Below are 17700 nucleotides of genomic sequence, written 5' to 3'. Positions count from 1 at the left end.
CCACTTTATTGGCATATAGTTTTTCATAATATTCTCTTATAATTGTTTTATTTTTGTATTGTTGGTAGTTATTTCTCCTCTCATTTTTAATTTTATTTATTTGGGTCCTTTCTCTTTTCTTTTTGATAAGTCTGGCTGAATGTTTACCAACTTTATTAATTTTTTCAAACCAACAGATCCTGGTTTCATTGATCTGCTCTATTTTTTTTGTTTTTTTTTTAATTTCTATATTATTTATTTCTATCTAATTTTTATTATTTCCTTCCTTCTGCTGGGTTGAGACTTTGTTTCTTGTTCTTTTTCTAGCTCCTTTAGTTTGTTTATTTGATATTTTTGGTGGTTTTTGATGTAGGTTTTTCTAGGTTTTTGCTTTATATTTCTCTCTTTGGACTGCTTTTGATGCATCCCAAATGTTTTGGACTGTTGTGTTTTCCTTTCATTTGATTCCATACATTTTTAATTTCTTTTTTTATTTCCTGATTGACCCATCCATTATTTGGTAGCAAGGTGTTTAACCTACATGTATTTGTTGCCTTCTCTAATTTTTTCTTGTGGTTGACTTCTAGTATCATAGCATTGTGTTTAGAAAAAGTGCATGGTATATATTCAATCATTCTGTATTTATTGAGGCTTGTTTTGTGACTGAATATGTTGTGGAGAATCTGTTCTGGAGAATATTCCCTGTGCACTTGAAAGGAATGTATGTTCTGCTGTTTTAGGGTGGAATGTTCTGAGTATATTTGTTAAGTCCATGTGGTCTAGTGTGTCATTCAAAGCCATTATGTCATTGTTTATTGTCTGTTTAGATGATCTGCCCATTGATGTATGTAGGGTATTAAGTATTCTACTATAAATTTGTTATAAATTTAGTTCCTTTTAGTTATTAATTGTTTTATATATTTGGGTGATCCCATGTTGGCTACATAAATATTTACAATTGTTCTATCTTCTCTTTGGATTGTCCCCTTTATATACTTGATTTTAGCCAAAAGGCCAAGAAAGTATGGATTGTCCCAGTTATGATCATATAATAACCTTCTTTGTCTCTTTTTACAGTCTTTACTTAAAATTTTTTAACATTTATTTATTTTTGAGAGACAGAGTGTGAGTGGAGGAGGGGTAGAGACAGAGGGAGACATAAAATCTGAAGCAGGATCCAGGCTCTGAACTGTCAGCACAGAGCCTGATGCAGGGCTCAAACCCATGGACTATGAGTTCATGACCTGAAGTGAAGTCAGATGCTTAACTGACTGAGCCACCCAGGCACCCCACAGTCTTTATTTTAACATCTAGTTTATCCAGCAACAGCTGCATGGCTCAGTCAGTTAAGCATCCAACTCTTGATTTTGACTAAGGTCATGATGTCATGATTCATGAGATTAAACCCTGTGCCATGCTCTGCATTGACAGTGTGGAGCCTGCCTGGGATTCTCTCTCTCTCTCTCTCTCTCTCTCTCTCTTTGTCTCTTTCTCTCTCAAATAATAAATAAATAAACTTAAAAATGAATTCTAGTTTGTCTTATATAAATATTGGTACTCTGGCTTTCTTTTGACATTCATTTGCATGATAAATGTTTCCCTTCCCCCTCACTTTTAATTTTTCAGTTACCTTTAGGTCTAAAATGAGTCTCTTTTAGGCAACACATATAGAACAATTGGATTTTATTAGAATTAAAGACTTTTTAAAAGTTTATTTATTTTGAGAAAGAGAGAATGAGTGAGAGACAACATGGAAGAGGAAGAGATAAAGGGAGAGAGAGAAAATCCCAAGCAGGGTCTGCACTGTCATAGCAGAGCCTGATGTGGGGCTCAAACTCACAAACTGTGAGATCGTGACCTGAGCTGAAACCAAGAGTTGGACACTTAACTTACTCAGCCACTCTGGCACCCCATCTTCTAGGCAATGTATAGATGAGTCTTGTTTTTTCAACCATCCTGACAACCTATGTATTTTGCTTGGAGCATTGAGTCCATTTATATTCAAATTAATTACTGATAGGTATGTATTTAGTGCAATTTCATTATTTGTTTTGTCATTGTTTCTGGAGATTTTCTCTGGTACTTCCTTGTTTTTGTCACTTTTGGACTCTCCTTTGCACTTAAAGAATCCCATTCAATATTTCTTGCAAGGAAGGTTTAGTGGTCAGGATCTCATTTACTTTTTGTTTGTGAAAGTCTTTATCTCTCCTTTTATTCTGAATGATAGCCCTGCTGGATAGTGTATTCTTGCTTGCAATTTTTTTTCCCCATTCAGTATTTTGAAAATATCATGCCACTCACTTGCAGCTTGCCAAGTTTCTATTGAAAAATCTCCAGTTAGCCTTATTGGTATTCTCTTGTAATTTAAGGACTTCTTTTGTCTTGTTGCTTTTAAGATTTTTTCTTTATCACTATATTATGCACATTTATTTACCATATGGCTTGGTATTGGCCTGCTTTTGCTGATTTTAATGGGAGTTCTCCACATCTCCTGGATCTTGATGTCCATTTCCTTCCCCAGAATAAAGAAGTTTACAGTTACTATTATTACTTCAAATAAATTTTCTCCCTCTTTCTTCTTTCTTCTTCTTCTGAGACTCCTATAATATGTTATTATGTTTGATGGAGTCACTGTGTTCTCTAAGTCTATGCTCATGTTCCATAATTCGTCTTTCTGTCTTTTGTTCAGCTTCATTAGTTTCCATTATTTTGTCTTCTAAATCTCTAGCAATATCACTACTTCTTCCAGCTCACCGTAGATTACATCAAGCCTGTTTCCATTCTCATTTATTGCATTCTTCATTTCTGATCTATTCTTTTTTAACTTTTTTAGCTATGTGGTAATTGTCTTTCTGATCTCTTCTATTCTTTTCTTATGCCCAATGAGAATCCTTATGATTGTTGCTTTAAATTGTTTATCAGGCATGTTACTTTGTATCTGTTTTGCTTAGAACTCTGGCTATGCCCTTCTCTTGTTCTTTCATTTGGGATAAATTCCTCAATCTTGACCTTTTGTCTAAGTCCCTGTTTCTTTCTCTGTGTTAGAAATGCCAGTTATATCTCCTGCTCCTGAATGTAATGGACTTATGAAGAAGAGGTCATTTAATGCCCAGGGCCTGGTGCTTCAGGGAGTGTCTCTCATGTGTATGTTCTGTTGTCATGTTTTTATCCTTCAGGCCAGACATCTGCAGAGGCTCTCTTTGCCTGCTCTGTGCATTTTTTGATCCCTGGCGTGAATTTGTTGAGTTTTAACTAAGTGTACTCTGGTCTGTTTATGAAATGACTTGACAACAACTCCACCAGAACTGAGGCCCTGCAGAACTCCCTGGTCAGGAGACATGGTGGGGGCAGGGGTTTCTGCTGGTATTCTAGCCCACCCTGCTGGAACTGAGGCAAGCTTGACTTAGAAGTGTAGGTAGTCCTACCAGATCACAGAGGGGTGGGGTGTAGGGTAAGCTAGTTAAGCAGCCAGTGTCAGTGCTGATTTTCTTCTCTCATGTGTCTCTGTGTTTATGCTGAGCAGCAGGGGAGGAAAATGGCAGCAGCCAGCTTCTAGGTTCCTTGAGAGGTTTCTCCTGGAATGCTGCCTGTCAGGAATGTGCTCTTAGAAGAGCAAATGATCTCCCCTTAGTATGCCTCAAGCATTTTTGAGATCATTGTTTCTATAGTGTCTGCCCCTGGGTTGTTTGCCAGCCTTTTCTCCAAGAGCAGCACAGTGCCCTCCTGGCAGTATCCCAGCCAAGCCTGCTGACCTTTAAAACTCCAGGTTTTAAGCACCGGTTGCAGGAAATCAGGAAATTCAACCCCTTTCATTTTCTAAGCCAATAGCTTTGGGGAATATTTTCCTTGTGCATTCCCTGTGTGCTCCTCTCTCTCGGCTTTCTCTGCTACCATAGGTCCCTTACCTCTGCAGAAATTCTGTTTCTTTTTTTAAACCATATCTCTGCACTTCCTAGGTAGGAAGTAGCCTTTGATGTAGCCTCTTCTTTCCTTTTAGTTGTGGAGTTTGTTCTGTGAGTCTTCAGGTCAATTTCTGCGGTATTTAGGATGATTTGATAGTTACCTAGCTGTGTTCATGGGATGAGATGAGCCTAGTGTCCTACCCTGCTTCCATCTTCTGTTTTCACAAACTTTAGATTACATTACAATTAATATTTGAAGTAGGGAAGCCAAGTAACTTTTTAGCAACATGGCAAAATAGTTTTCAACCATTACCTTCCCATGGAACATTAATGTTGACAGCATCTCATTGGTGAAAGTACCTTTGTGGACAAGTTGCAGGACACCAATGGAGCAAAAATTCCAAGAATGTATTGAAGAGGGTAGGAAGAACAGTTTTACTTAATTTACATCACCTCTCAAGGTGGCATTACTCAGTGCCAAGATAGACTCCTTAGGCCCATGATCTTCCCTATGAGAAAAAGTATAGCAAGGTGAGTAATTTTCTTACCCAGCCATGTAGGATGTTGCCCAAGAATCCACTTTTTTTTTTCTCATCTCACACAGAATAGTGAGGTAATGGAGATGGCAAAGGGGTTGAGAGATAATGGTGGCAATAGCAACCAGGGCTCAGAATTTATCAAAGGGATACAGATCACTCCTTACTGCTTCATTGACTTCATCATGAAGGCCACCCATTGGCTGTTTGTTACACCTCACCTGTGACCCCCCCAACTAACCCATGAGCACCCCCAGTGGTCCATGAATCTTACCCATCTCCTTGGGGTTGGCTCCCTGTATGCACCTCCACAGATATCAAGTGAAAGTCACTGCAAATAGGTTGCAAACCTGTACAGAGCCATCCTGACTCTGTGGGATGGGTAGAAGGCACACAAACTTGAACATTTCAGGGTACCACCCTAAGGAAGCCAAATGGGTGACAGCACACAGCTTGGCTTTCCAGGATTAAGAAAAGGCATACAATGTCAAGAATTCCTCCCTAAGAAGAAAACAGAAGTGTAGAGCAGGCATATCCATAGAATATGTCTACGAAACCTCAGAATCCCTAGCCAGGTGGAATAATGAAGCTATTACTATGTTGAAGCCAGTCAGTAAAGATGAAAAAATGCTTCTACAAATGCAAAGACAGTAACACAGGGCTTCAAAGAACATAAAAATCAAGGAAACATGACCCCAAAGAAATTGATATTTACAAATTGTCAAAGAATTCGAAATAAGTGTTTTAAGGAAGCTCAGAGAGTTACAACAGAGCACAGTTAGACAACTCAATTAAATCACAAAAACAATCTTAAGTTCAGTAAATAAGCATCATGAAAAGAAGACATAAATTTGGGAGTTGAACTATACAATGAATAAAATAAAAATGCAATACAGAACATAAACAGTAGACTTGATCAAGCAGAAATATGAATCTGTGGGCCCTAACACAGTTAATTTTAATTATCTAGTAAGAAACAAAAAAGAAGTAAGAAATAGTGGAAAGTAATGAAGAAAGCCTATGGGATTTATTGGACACCATTAAAAGAATTAATACAGACACAATGGTACTCCAAGAAGGAGAAGAAACAGAGAAGAAGCAGAAAGCTTATTTAAAAAGTAATGGCTGAAACATTCCCAAATCTGAAGGCAGACATGGACATATGGTTACATGAAGCTCAAAGATATCTAAGCATTTTAATCAAATTTTCAAAAAGCAAAGGAAAGGAAAATTTTGAAATCACCAAGAGAAAAGAGATGTCACATACAAGGAAACTCCCATAAGGGATTTCTCAGTGGAAATCTTGCAGGTCAAGAGAGAGTGAGTGATATATTCAAATGCCAGAAAAAATTAAAAAATAATAATAGTTTAACTGGAAAAGCTGACCTTCAGAAATAAAAAAGAAATAAAAACTCCCAGACAAATAAAACCTGAAAAAACTCATTACTAGATCTGCTTTACTAGAAATTAATTTTAAAGAGACTTCTTCAAGCTGAATTGAGAGGATGCTAATTAGTAACATGAAAGCATGAAATTATAAAACTCACTCATAAAGTTAAGTATATAATCAGATTCAGAATACTCTAATAGTGTAATAGCGGTGTGTAAATCACTTTTAATTCTCATATAAAGTTTAAAACACAAAAGTATTTAAAAAATTGGGTACCTGGCTGGCTCATTTGGTAGAGCATGTGACTTTCAATCTCAGGGTTGTGAGTTCAAGCCCCATGTTGTACATGAATCCTATTTTAAAATAATTAAGCTACAATAATTTGTTAATGAATATACAATACAAAAAGATGTAAATTGTGACATCAAAAAAAGTGGATGGGAGGAAGTAATAAGGTAGTTTGTGTATGCAATTAAAATTAAGTTGTTATCAGCTTAAAATAGACTGTTATAAGATGTTTTATGTAAGCCTCATGCTAACCACAAAGCAAAAACTTATAGTAGATACACAAAGATAAAGGCACTGGAATCCGTGCATAGCATTACAAAAAAAAAAAAAAATCAAACCACAAAGGAAACACAAGAGAGAAAAAGGGAACAAAAGAGGTACAAAACAACCAAAAAAATTTGAACAAAATGGCAATAGTAAGCCCTTATTTATCAATAATCACTTTAAATATAAATGTATTATACTTTCTAATCAAAATACATAAAGTAGCTGAATGGATTAAAAAAACAACAAGATCCAACTAAATGCTAGTTACAGGAGACTCACTTCAGATTTAAGGACACCTATAAGCGTTCAGCTGTGAAAAGAAGGAAAAAAAATAAGGAAAGAATGGGAAAAAAGGTAAACTATGAAATGGTAACAAAGAGAGTAGGGATAGTTATACTTATAATAGACAAAAAAAAAGGCCTTAAGACAAAAATTATCACAAGAGACAAAAAGGTCATTCCATAATGGTAATTATTAATCAACAGGATATAACCGTTGTAAATATGTGTTCCTAATATTTGAGCATCTAATTATATGAAACAAATATTAATATAAATGAAGAAATATATAAACAGCAATAAAATAATAGCAGAGGACTTCAATACACCAGTTTCAACAATGTATAGATCATCCAGAACATCAATACAGACACGTTGGACTTGAACTAAGCATTAAACCACTGTACTTAATAGATATATACAGACATTCAATCTAACAGCACTAGTATATGCATTCTTCTCAAGTGCACACAGAACATTTTCCAGGACAGATCATATGTTAGATCTCAAAACACATCTTAAAAATTTAAACAGACTGATATTGTATCAAATATCTTTTTCCAACAACAATGTCATAAAATAAAAATTAGTAACACAAGTAAAACTGAAAGGTTCACAAATACTTGGAACTTAAACAACATACTTCTGAAAGAACAATGATTCAAAGAAGAAATTTTAAAAATAAATCAAATATATCTAGAGACAAACAAAGAAATGGAAGCACAGCATACTAAAACTTAAGTGATGTTCTCCCAGCACCATTTGTTAAAGAGGCTGTCTTTTTTCCATTGGATGCTCTTTCCTGCTTTGTCAAAGATGAGTTGGCCATACATTTGTGGGTCTAGTTCTGGGGTTTCTATTCTATTCCATTGGTCTGTGTGTCTGTTTTTGTGCCAATACCATGCTGTCTTGATGATGACAGCTTTGTAGTAGAGGCTAAAGTCTGGGATTGTGGTGCCTCCTGCTTTGGTCTTCTTCTTCAAAATTCCTTTGGCTATTCGGGGCCTTTTGTGGTTCCATAGGAATTTTAGGATTGCTTGTTCTAATTTCGAGAAGAATGCTGGTGCAATTTTGATTGGGATTGCATTGAATATGGTTTCACTCTTATGTGGATCCTGAGAAACTTAACAGGAACCCATGGGGGAGGGGAAGGAAAAAAAAAAAAAGAGGTTAGAGTGGGAGAGAGCCAAAGCATAAGAGACTGTTAAAAACTGAGAACAAACTGAGGGTTGATGGGGGGTGGGAGGGAGGGGAGGGTGGGTGATGGGTATTGAGGAGGGCACCTTTTGGGATGAGCACTGGGTGTTGTATGGAAACCAATTTGACAATAAACTTCATATAAAAAAAAAAAAGAAATGCAAAAAAAAAATAAATAAAAAAATAAAACTTAAGTGATGCATCAAAATCAGTTCTAATAACTTGTGGTGAGCACTAGTTTTGTATGTAAGTGATGAATCACTGAATTTTACTTTGAAGCCAATATTGCATTGGATGTTAACTAAAATTTAATTTAAAATGCAAAATAAAGTAATTATAAGAAAATTTTATTAAGAAAAAACTCAAACAACCTAACTTACACAACTTAAAAAAATTAGAAAATGGAGAACAAGCTAAGCCCAAAGTTTGAAGAAGGAAACAATTAAAAAAAATCAGAGCAGATATAAAAATAATAAAGACTAGAAAAATAGAAAAATAAACTAAATTTAGAGTAGATTTTTTGAAAGATAAACAAAATTGATAAAGCTTTAGCTAGATTAAGAAAAAAAGGAAAGAAGAATTAAATAATATCAGAAATGTAAGAGGAAACATTATACTTGATAAAACAGGAATAAAAAAGATTATAAAGGTTATTATGAATAATTATATGCCAAAAAATTATACAACATAGAAGAAATGGATAAATTCCTGGAAACATATAACATACTGAAGTTGAATCATAAGAAAGTTACAGTTTTCACAGAAAGGAACTTATAGGCCAATATCTCTGATAAACATAGATGAAAAAATCGTCAACAAAATATTAGTAAGCCAAATTCAACAATACATTGAAAAGATCATACACACTGATCAAATGAAATTTATCCCTGGAATTGTTCAAGACAGGCAAGTCGATAAAGTTGAAAGAAAGTGACATTAACAGAATAAAATATAAAAATCATATGATTAACTCAGATTGTAGGAATAAAAGGTACAGCATAGGGAATATAGTCAGTGGTATTGTAATAATGTTGCATGGTGAGAGATGCTTGCTACACTTTTGAGCATAGCACAACATATTGAGTTGAATTATTACATTGTATAGCTGAAATTAATGCAACATTGTGTATCAGTTATACTAAAATCATGATTATCTCAATAGATGCAGAAAAAACATTGCACAAAATTCAATATCATTTCATTACAAATACTCTCAAAAATTAGTTACAAAAAGAATGTGCATTAACACAATAAAGGCTATATATGACAAGCTTAACATTATATTCAATAATGAAAAGCTAGTTGAAAGCTTTTCCTATTAGAGCAGAAACAAGACAAGGATGCCTACTGTTTTTCAGTTCTATTCAACATTATACTTGAAGTTCTAGCTAGAGCAATTAAGAAAAAAAGAAAAGCTATAAAAGGAATACAAATCAGAAATGAAGAAGTAAAATTGTCTTTCTTTGCAGATGACATGATTTTTTACATAGTAAATCCTAAAGACTTTACTAAAAATTGTTAAAACTAAAAAATAAATTCAGTAATTTGCAGGATTCAAAATCAACACACAAAAATCAGTTGCATTTCTATACATCAAGAGTGAATTATATGAAAAATAAATTAAGAAAGCAATCTTCTTTAACATAGAATCAAAACAAATAAAGTACTTATAAATAAATTTAACCAAGAAGGTGAAAAAAATTGATGAAGACACAAAAAGTTGAAGAGATAGCCTGTGTTCACCAATTGGAAGAATAATTATTGTTAAAATGTCCATACTACTTAAAGCTATCTACAGATTCAATGCAATCTTTATAAAAATTCGAATAGAATTTTTCACAATAGAAAAAACAATCTTAAAATTTGTACAGAACCATAAGAGACCCAGAATAGACAATGCAATCTTGAGAAAGAAGAACAAAACAGAAACCAATCTGCTCTCTGCTTTCAACTTACATTAGAAAGCTATAGCAATTAAAACAATGTGGTACCAACATAAAAACAAACAGCCTGAAGGAACAGGATAAATAACCCAGGAATAAACAAACCTAAGCATATTTAGTCAACTAATTTTCAACAAAGACACCAAAAATACACAATGAGGAAAGGATGGTCTCTTCAGTAAAATATGTTGGGAAAACTGGTAATCCATATAAAGAAGTATAAAATTAGACTCTAATCTTACACTGTACACACAAATCAACTCAAAATAAAGACCTAAACATAAACCATAAAACACCTGGAAGAAAATATAGGAAAAAAACTACTTGTCACTGGTCTTGGCAATGATTCTTTGTATTTGACACCAAAAACACAGGCAACAAGAGCAAAAATAAACAAATGGAATGGGACTACATCAAACTGAAAAACACCTGCACAGCAAAGAAAGCAATCAGTGAAATTAAAGGGCAATCTGTGGAAGGGAGAAACTATTGGCAAACCACACAACTGATAAAAGTATATAATATCAAAAATATATAAGGCATTTATACAAATCAATCCTTAAAAAACAAATAATTAAAAAATGGACAAAGGACATGAATGGACAGTTTTGCAAAAAAGACATTCAAATGGCCAACAGATATGATGAAATGCTCAGCATCAATCATCAGAGAAATGCAAATCAAAACCAAAATGAGATATCATATCATACCAGTTAGGATGACTATAATAGAAATTCAAATAATAGGTTTTAGTGAGTATGTGGAAAAAAGGGAACACTTGTACACTGTTGGTGAGAATATAAATTGGTACAGCCATTATGGAAAACAGTATGGAGGTTACTCAAAAAAGCTTAAACTAGAACGACTATATTCCCATTTTAGTTTTATATACAAAGGAGATGATATCACTGTATTGAAGAGCTATGTGCATTCCTATGTTTATCACAGCATTATTCACAGTAGCCACAATATAGAAACAATCTAAGTGTTCATTGATGAATGAATGGGTGAAGAAAGTGTGAGTATATATATATATATATATATATATATATACATATATGTGTGTGTGTAATTTACCCTTTAAAACAATATAATTATGCCATTTGAAAAAGTGATAAACCTATAAGACATCATGCTAAGCAAAATAAGACAAACACAGAAATACAAACACTTTATGATCTCACTTATATGTGGAATCTAAAGAAAAAAAAAACAAACAAAAACCATCCTAGACTCCTGTGTTCTCCTTTAGGATTTTAATGGTTTCATGTCTCACATTTAGGTCTTTAATCCATTTTGAATTGATTTTTGTGCACAGTGTAATAAAGTTGCCCAGTTTTTCCAACACCATTTATTGAAGAGAATCTCTTTCCCCCATTGTATATTCTTGCCTCCTTTGTCATAGATTAATTGACCATACAATTACAGGTTTATTACTGAGTTGTCTCTTTTATTCCATTGATCTACATATCTGTTTTCTGTCTTGACTACTATAGCTTTATAGTATAGCATGAAATCAGGGTGCGTACTTCCAGCTTTGTTTTCTCTCAAGATTGCTGTGGCTACTTATGGTCTTTTGTGGTTTCATACAAATTTTAGGATTCTTTGTTCTAGAGCTGTGAAAAATGCCATCAGTATTTTGATGGTGATTTCACTGAAAATGTAGATTGCTTTGAGTAGTATCAACATTTTAACAATATTAATTCCCCTAATCCATAAGCACAGTATATCTTTCCATTTATTTGTGCTGTCTTCAATGTCTTTCATCAATGTCTTAACAGTTTTCAGAGTAACAGGTCTTTCACTTACTTGGTTAAATTTATCCCCAGACATTTTATTCTTTTTGCTGCAGTTGTAAACTTGGTTGTTTTCCTAATTTCTCTTTTTGATAGTTTGTTATTAGTGTATAGGAACACAATTGATTTCTGTATGTTAATTTGTATCCTACAACTTTACTGAATTCATTTATAAGTTCTCATAGTTTTTTGGTGGAGTCTTCAGGGTTTTCTATATAAAGGATCATGTAATCTGTAAATAATAAGTTTTACTTCTTCCTATCTAATATGGATGCTTTTTATTCCTTTTCTTGCCTAATTGCTGAGACTAGGACTTCCAAAAACATATCGTATAAAAGTGGAAAGAGTGGGCTTCCTTGTCTTGTTCCTGATCTTAGAGAAAAAGCTTTTAGGTATTTACCATTGAGTATGATGTTAGTTGTAGACTTGTCATATAGGGCCTTTATCATGTTAAGGTACATTCCTTCTATACTTATTTGTTGAAAGTTTTTAAATGATAAATGGATGTTGAATTTATTTTCAAGTGAACATGGAACATTTAAATGATATGTTAAGCCATAAAACATTAAGTCTCAATAAATTCAACAAGATTGAAATCATATCAAGTGTCTTTTCCAACTGCAATGGTATAAAACTATAAGTCAATTCCAAAAAGAAAACTGGAAAAAAACCCACAAACATGTGGAGACTAAACATCATGTTACTAAAACAATTACTAAACAATTAATGAAAAGATCAAAGAGGAAATCAAAACATATATTAAAACAAATTAAAATGTAAACACAACTTTCCAAATTCTGTGGGCACAACAAAAACAGACCTTAGAAGGAAGTTCATACCAATCAACACAGGCTTACATCAAAAAACAAGAAAAATCCAAAATAAAAGATCCAACTTTACACCTGAAGGATCTAGAAAAAGCAGAAAAAATAAAACCAAAATTAGTAGAAGGAAGGAAATAATAAAGATCATAATTGAAATAGAGACTAAAAAAATAGAGAAGATCAGTAAAACTAAAATCTGATTCTTTGAAAAAATTAACATTGATAAATCTCTAAGGATACTCATTAAGAAAAAAATGAGAGAAGGCCAAAATAAATCAGAAATGAAAAGGAGAAGTTACAACTGATACCATAGAAACACAAAGGATCATAAGAGACTACTGAAACAATTATACACCAACAAATAAGAAAACATAGAAAAAATGGATGCCTACCAAGGCTGGATCATGAAGAAATAGATAATCTAAATAGACCAGCTACAAGTAATAAAATTGAATCAGTAATTTAAAAAATTTCCCCCAAAATTTCAGGACCATATGGCTTCACAGGTTAATTATATCAAACATTTAAATGTTTATTTATTTTCAGAGAGAGAGAGACAGAGAGACAGAGAGAGAGAGAGAATGCGTGAGCAGGGGTGGGGCAGAGAGGGAGAGAGAGATCCCAGGTAAGCCCTGCACTGTCAGCACAGAGCCCCACACAGAGCTAAATCTCATCAACCCTGAGATTATGACCTTAGCCAAAATCAAAAGTCGGATGCTTAACTGACTGAGCCACCCAGGTGCCCCTCTATGAAACATTTAAAGAAGAGTTAGTTCCTATTCTTATCAGATTATTAAAGAAATTGAGGAGGAAGAAACACTCCCACTCTCATTTTATGAGGCCAGCATTTCCCTGATACAAAACCCAGTCAAGAACACTACAAAAAAAAAGAAACTTACAGGCCAATATCCTTGATGAACATAAATACAAAAATCCTCAAAAAATATTAAAAAAGCAAATGTAACAGTACATTAAAAGGACTATGCACCATGATCAAGTGGGATTTGTTCTAGGGATGCAAATGGTTTAACTTTCACAAATCAGTTAACATGATATGCCATATTAATAAAACGAAGGGTAAAAATTATATGATTATCCCAATAGATGCAAAAAAAGTAGTTTGTTTTTTTTTGTTTGTCCAAGGCCCAAAAGAGAACCATGTATAATCAGAAAATTAATGTTGTTTAATGATGTTTGTGTTACAAACTATGAAAGCATCCATATACCCATATTTCCAACTATTTATTGAACCCCTACTACATGTTGCACATTTAGACCTGGAATATTTACCATATATTTTTTATTTCATTTTTCTGCTGAAACAAGTATTTTCTTTTTCAGTGATGAATTATTCAAATTTACCTACCACTTTATTATCTTCAGTATGAAATTTTAGTGAAGTATAATGAGTTTTACTAAACTTGCCTTTAAATTTTCACTTGAAAATTTTCACTGGAAAGGATTCAAAAAGGTAACCTTCCAGCTCAATACAGTGAAATCTTGTTAATATTTGCTCTATTAATTTAAATGTGTCTCTTTTTTCCTGTGAACAAATGAAACAATAATTGGCAGTAAATTAGGTGAATACCACAAATCTGGGAGGACCCAATAGGCATATGGAGTACAAAACCAGGATGTACCAAAAAAGTCTCAGCAGTTTTAAGCAATAGCTAATTCTAACAAAATAAAATGTATTCAAGGCCTATGTAAAATATCTTACATGGGCCCAAAAATCTTTCAAAAAATGAGAGATGTTAACTGAAAGCAGCATATGTGAAACTGGAAGGGAGACAGATGGGACAAAGATTGTTCATCTACATTTTAAGAGAGATAACGAGTTGGAGTTTCTCGTTCTTTTTTTTAAATTTATTTTAGCCATTCTGATAAGTGTGAAGTGATATTTTAGTTTTGATTTGCCTTTTCCTGATGATGAGTGCTGTTGAGCATCCTTTCATATGTCCTTGGCCTTCTGTATATCTTCTTTGGAGAAATGTCTACTCATGTCTGCTGCCCATTTTTAATTGGATTATTTGTTTTTTGGGTGTTGAATTTTATAAATTCTTTATATGTTTTGGATACTAACCCTTTATTACATATGCCATTTGCAAATATTTTCTCCTATTATGTTGTTTTTAGTTTTGTTGATTATTTCCTTTATTGTGCATAAGTTTTTATTTTAATGTAGTTCCAGTAGTTTATTTTTTGCATTTTTTCCTCTTGACATGTTTGAAAAAAAAAAATTTCAGAGACATATCTAGACAGAAGTCGCTACGGTTGATGTCAAAGAAGTTACTGCTAGTGCTCTCTTCTAGGATTTTTGTGGTTTCAGGTCTCATATTAGGTTTTAAATCCATTTGAAGTTTATTTTTGTGTATAGTGTAGGAAAGTGGTCCAGTTTCATTCTTTTGTATGTTGCTCTCTAGTCTAACTTGCTCAAAATATAGGGTACACTTGGGAATAGTTGGTTACCAGCTACAAAATATCTTTTAGTGTCAGATTATTGGGTCTTTAAAAGACCAAAGAGTTTGAACTTTAATCTTAAAGTTGGTGAGAATTCTTTGACATTTTAAACTTTCTAAGCTTTTGAAAAAATAACATGCATATAATAAATATAACCAGTAAAAAGAAAATTTATGGCAAATCTTTGACACCCAAGGCTGCCAGTTTCCTTTCCATACTTATTCAAAAATATATTTAATATCACCTCCTATTTAAAATATAAATGGTTGCATACTCTCTGCTATGCACATTATTATTATTTTACTTACAATGTCTTGAAAATTATTCCATATAATTACATATAAAATCATTTCTTTCATTTTCATGACCGCATGGCATTTTATTGTTATAGATATATCGTACTTTATTTATTAATTTATTTTATTTTTTCTATTTTCAACAAATTTTATTGCATCTGAATTTCATATGCACAAAAATATTACATGCTTAAACATGTTCAAATAGAAATTTCTTTCAGTTCTTGGGGCCACCTTCCTTCAAAGGCAAATAAATAAACAAATAATATGTTATGTAGAGCATACATAGAAAATTTTCTTTCACAAGAATAAAAATATTTGTACATTTTGTACTTAGTGTAGTTCAGCAATCCATTTTATGTTAATAAATTTAGTTAACTGTTAGGAGTTACAGTACATATACAAAAGAACTCAATAGAAGGCAGATATTTTAACTCTTAAGAATATGTGTGATTTAATTTTTTCTTCTATTTTTTAAGAAGATACTCCATTTGTGAATTCAAGTTTGGTTGGCCCGTTTTTAAGACTTTTTGCTATGTATTTTGAATACCTCCATTTTCTTCTTTTTATAGAACGTTTGAGCTTCTTCTTTCTTGTTTTCTCAAGTTCTTGTTTCTTAGCACACTCTGCTTGTGCTTGTTCATATTCTTCATACAATTTTTGATTTGATGTTTTCTTTTTCTTTTGAATAGTAATGGAGTTTATTCTTATGCTACCTTGTTCTGCTGCTTAACATTACAATGTTCTTCATACAAAGCTTGGTCAATGCCATATATATATTTTTTTTTTTGGCAAAGTTTGATCAGCTTGCTCTTCTGACAGAGGCTGTTCAACTTTTCTAGATTGCTTCCTGAGTCTTTTCTCTTCAGCTAAATAAAGATGTTTCAGATGACCAGGGTATCGATCTGTGGATTGGGATTCCTGTGAGGTTTGAGCCTTCTTTTCCCTCCATAGCAATTTCTTGAAATTTTGCTGAATCTTCAGTTTTATTCAGAATGCAAAGCCTTGTCCCTCATGAACTCTTCCCACGATGGCCTGCAGATGATTGGATTGCCCTGTCCTCTTCTTCACATTCTTATTCCTGAATCTTACCAGAGAAAATCCTTTGCTACATGTCCAAACATTCCCTGGTGGCCACCCTGCTGCTGGCCTCACTGATGCCATGGTGCACCAGCCAAGTCATACTTTATAATATTTAATCAGTAGTAGGGTGCGCTTGAAGAGTTTAGAATATGGATGGGTCTGTGTTTCAAAAAGTTTACTCTGGCTGGCAGGATTTGAGCATTGAGAGCTTGGCACAGGGAAGCCAATTGAGTGGATCAGTGAGAGAACATATGTGAAAGCATTTTTCAGCTGTAATGTGTTATATAAATCTGAGTTATTGTGTCAGAGCTAATGAGAACCTTGATCTTAGGATTTCTGACTCCAAGTCCTGGCCCTTCTTTCCACGTCATGTTATTTTGGCAACAACATCTATGTAGCTTTGCCATTTGTACTTGTGTTGACAATTAAGACTCTTAAAGTACTTCACCATTTTCTGAGGACTTGATATTAAGGGCGTTTTGCTCTTTCCAACAACACCCTGGTGAGGGCAGGACTCAGCCCTGATTTATAACTGCTGAAGTGACAGTTAAATTTGGAAAGCAAAATCAGTTCATTGAGTAAGAAAACAAGTATAAAGCTGAGAAACAGTCCCTCATGGGGCCTAGCAGGAGGAAGTGAAAATCAGTAAAGGTAATAGTTAGAAAAGTAATAGTCCAAGAGGTAACAGTAAACAAACACACAGACACATAGACACACACACACACACACACACACACACACACAAATGTGTTAGAGAATCATGGCACATAATTAATCTTTTGTGCATAGCACCTTATAGTTTACAAAGTGCTTTCCATTTTAACCTCAAATTCAGCTCCAGAAAACCAGATAACGTTTTCTTACCCTTTTTCTCAAAATGTAATAGGGAAAGTGAATATGGGAATGAGCTAGGGAATTATTTATAATGCCTCTGTCGTGTTATAGCATCTAAATTAGTGCATTACAAGCATGAGCTCTTTGAATTATCCTTGTGAAATAGATACCATACCCTTGTTTTATAGAGAAGGAGACTGAAACTCTGTGTGGTTAAGTGACCTGCCTAGTGTCACACAGTTGAAACATGGCAGAACTGCGAGTCTGACTTCTGTCTCTCTGACTCTAGATCTAGAACTCCATTCATTCCATGTACCATATCTGAAGCACTGAAAAGGGAAATCATAGAAAGTGAAAACACATTTAGATTGCTCACAGAAGTCCAAACTCAGTCTTGAAGAGAAAAAATAAGATGCCAAAGCCCCACACATAAAAGAGAGGTTCATAAGTCTCACATAGACCACAGATTAAATTTGACTTTGAACTTTGATATTTTGGAAAGCTGGAGTCTATTACATTGCTTGGTAGGTAAATAGCATGACTCAAGGGGATGGGCAATTTCAGCCATACGATCTGAGAAGAGAAACACAAAGAGGATTCTACTAGATAATATGAAGGTTGGGGCTG

General features: G+C 33.7%; 1 pseudogene; it reads right to left on the bottom strand.

Annotated features, from left to right (window-relative positions):
- Positions 1–15593: 15593 nt before the first annotated feature.
- LOC115506785 lies at positions 15594–16320 on the bottom strand (annotated as a pseudogene).
- Positions 16321–17700: the final 1380 nt, after the last annotated feature.

Source organism: Lynx canadensis, chromosome X, assembly GCF_007474595.2.
Source record: "Lynx canadensis isolate LIC74 chromosome X, mLynCan4.pri.v2, whole genome shotgun sequence".
Taxonomy (NCBI): domain Eukaryota; kingdom Metazoa; phylum Chordata; class Mammalia; order Carnivora; family Felidae; genus Lynx; species Lynx canadensis.
This window is presented reverse-complemented; position numbering and strand designations above follow the sequence as displayed.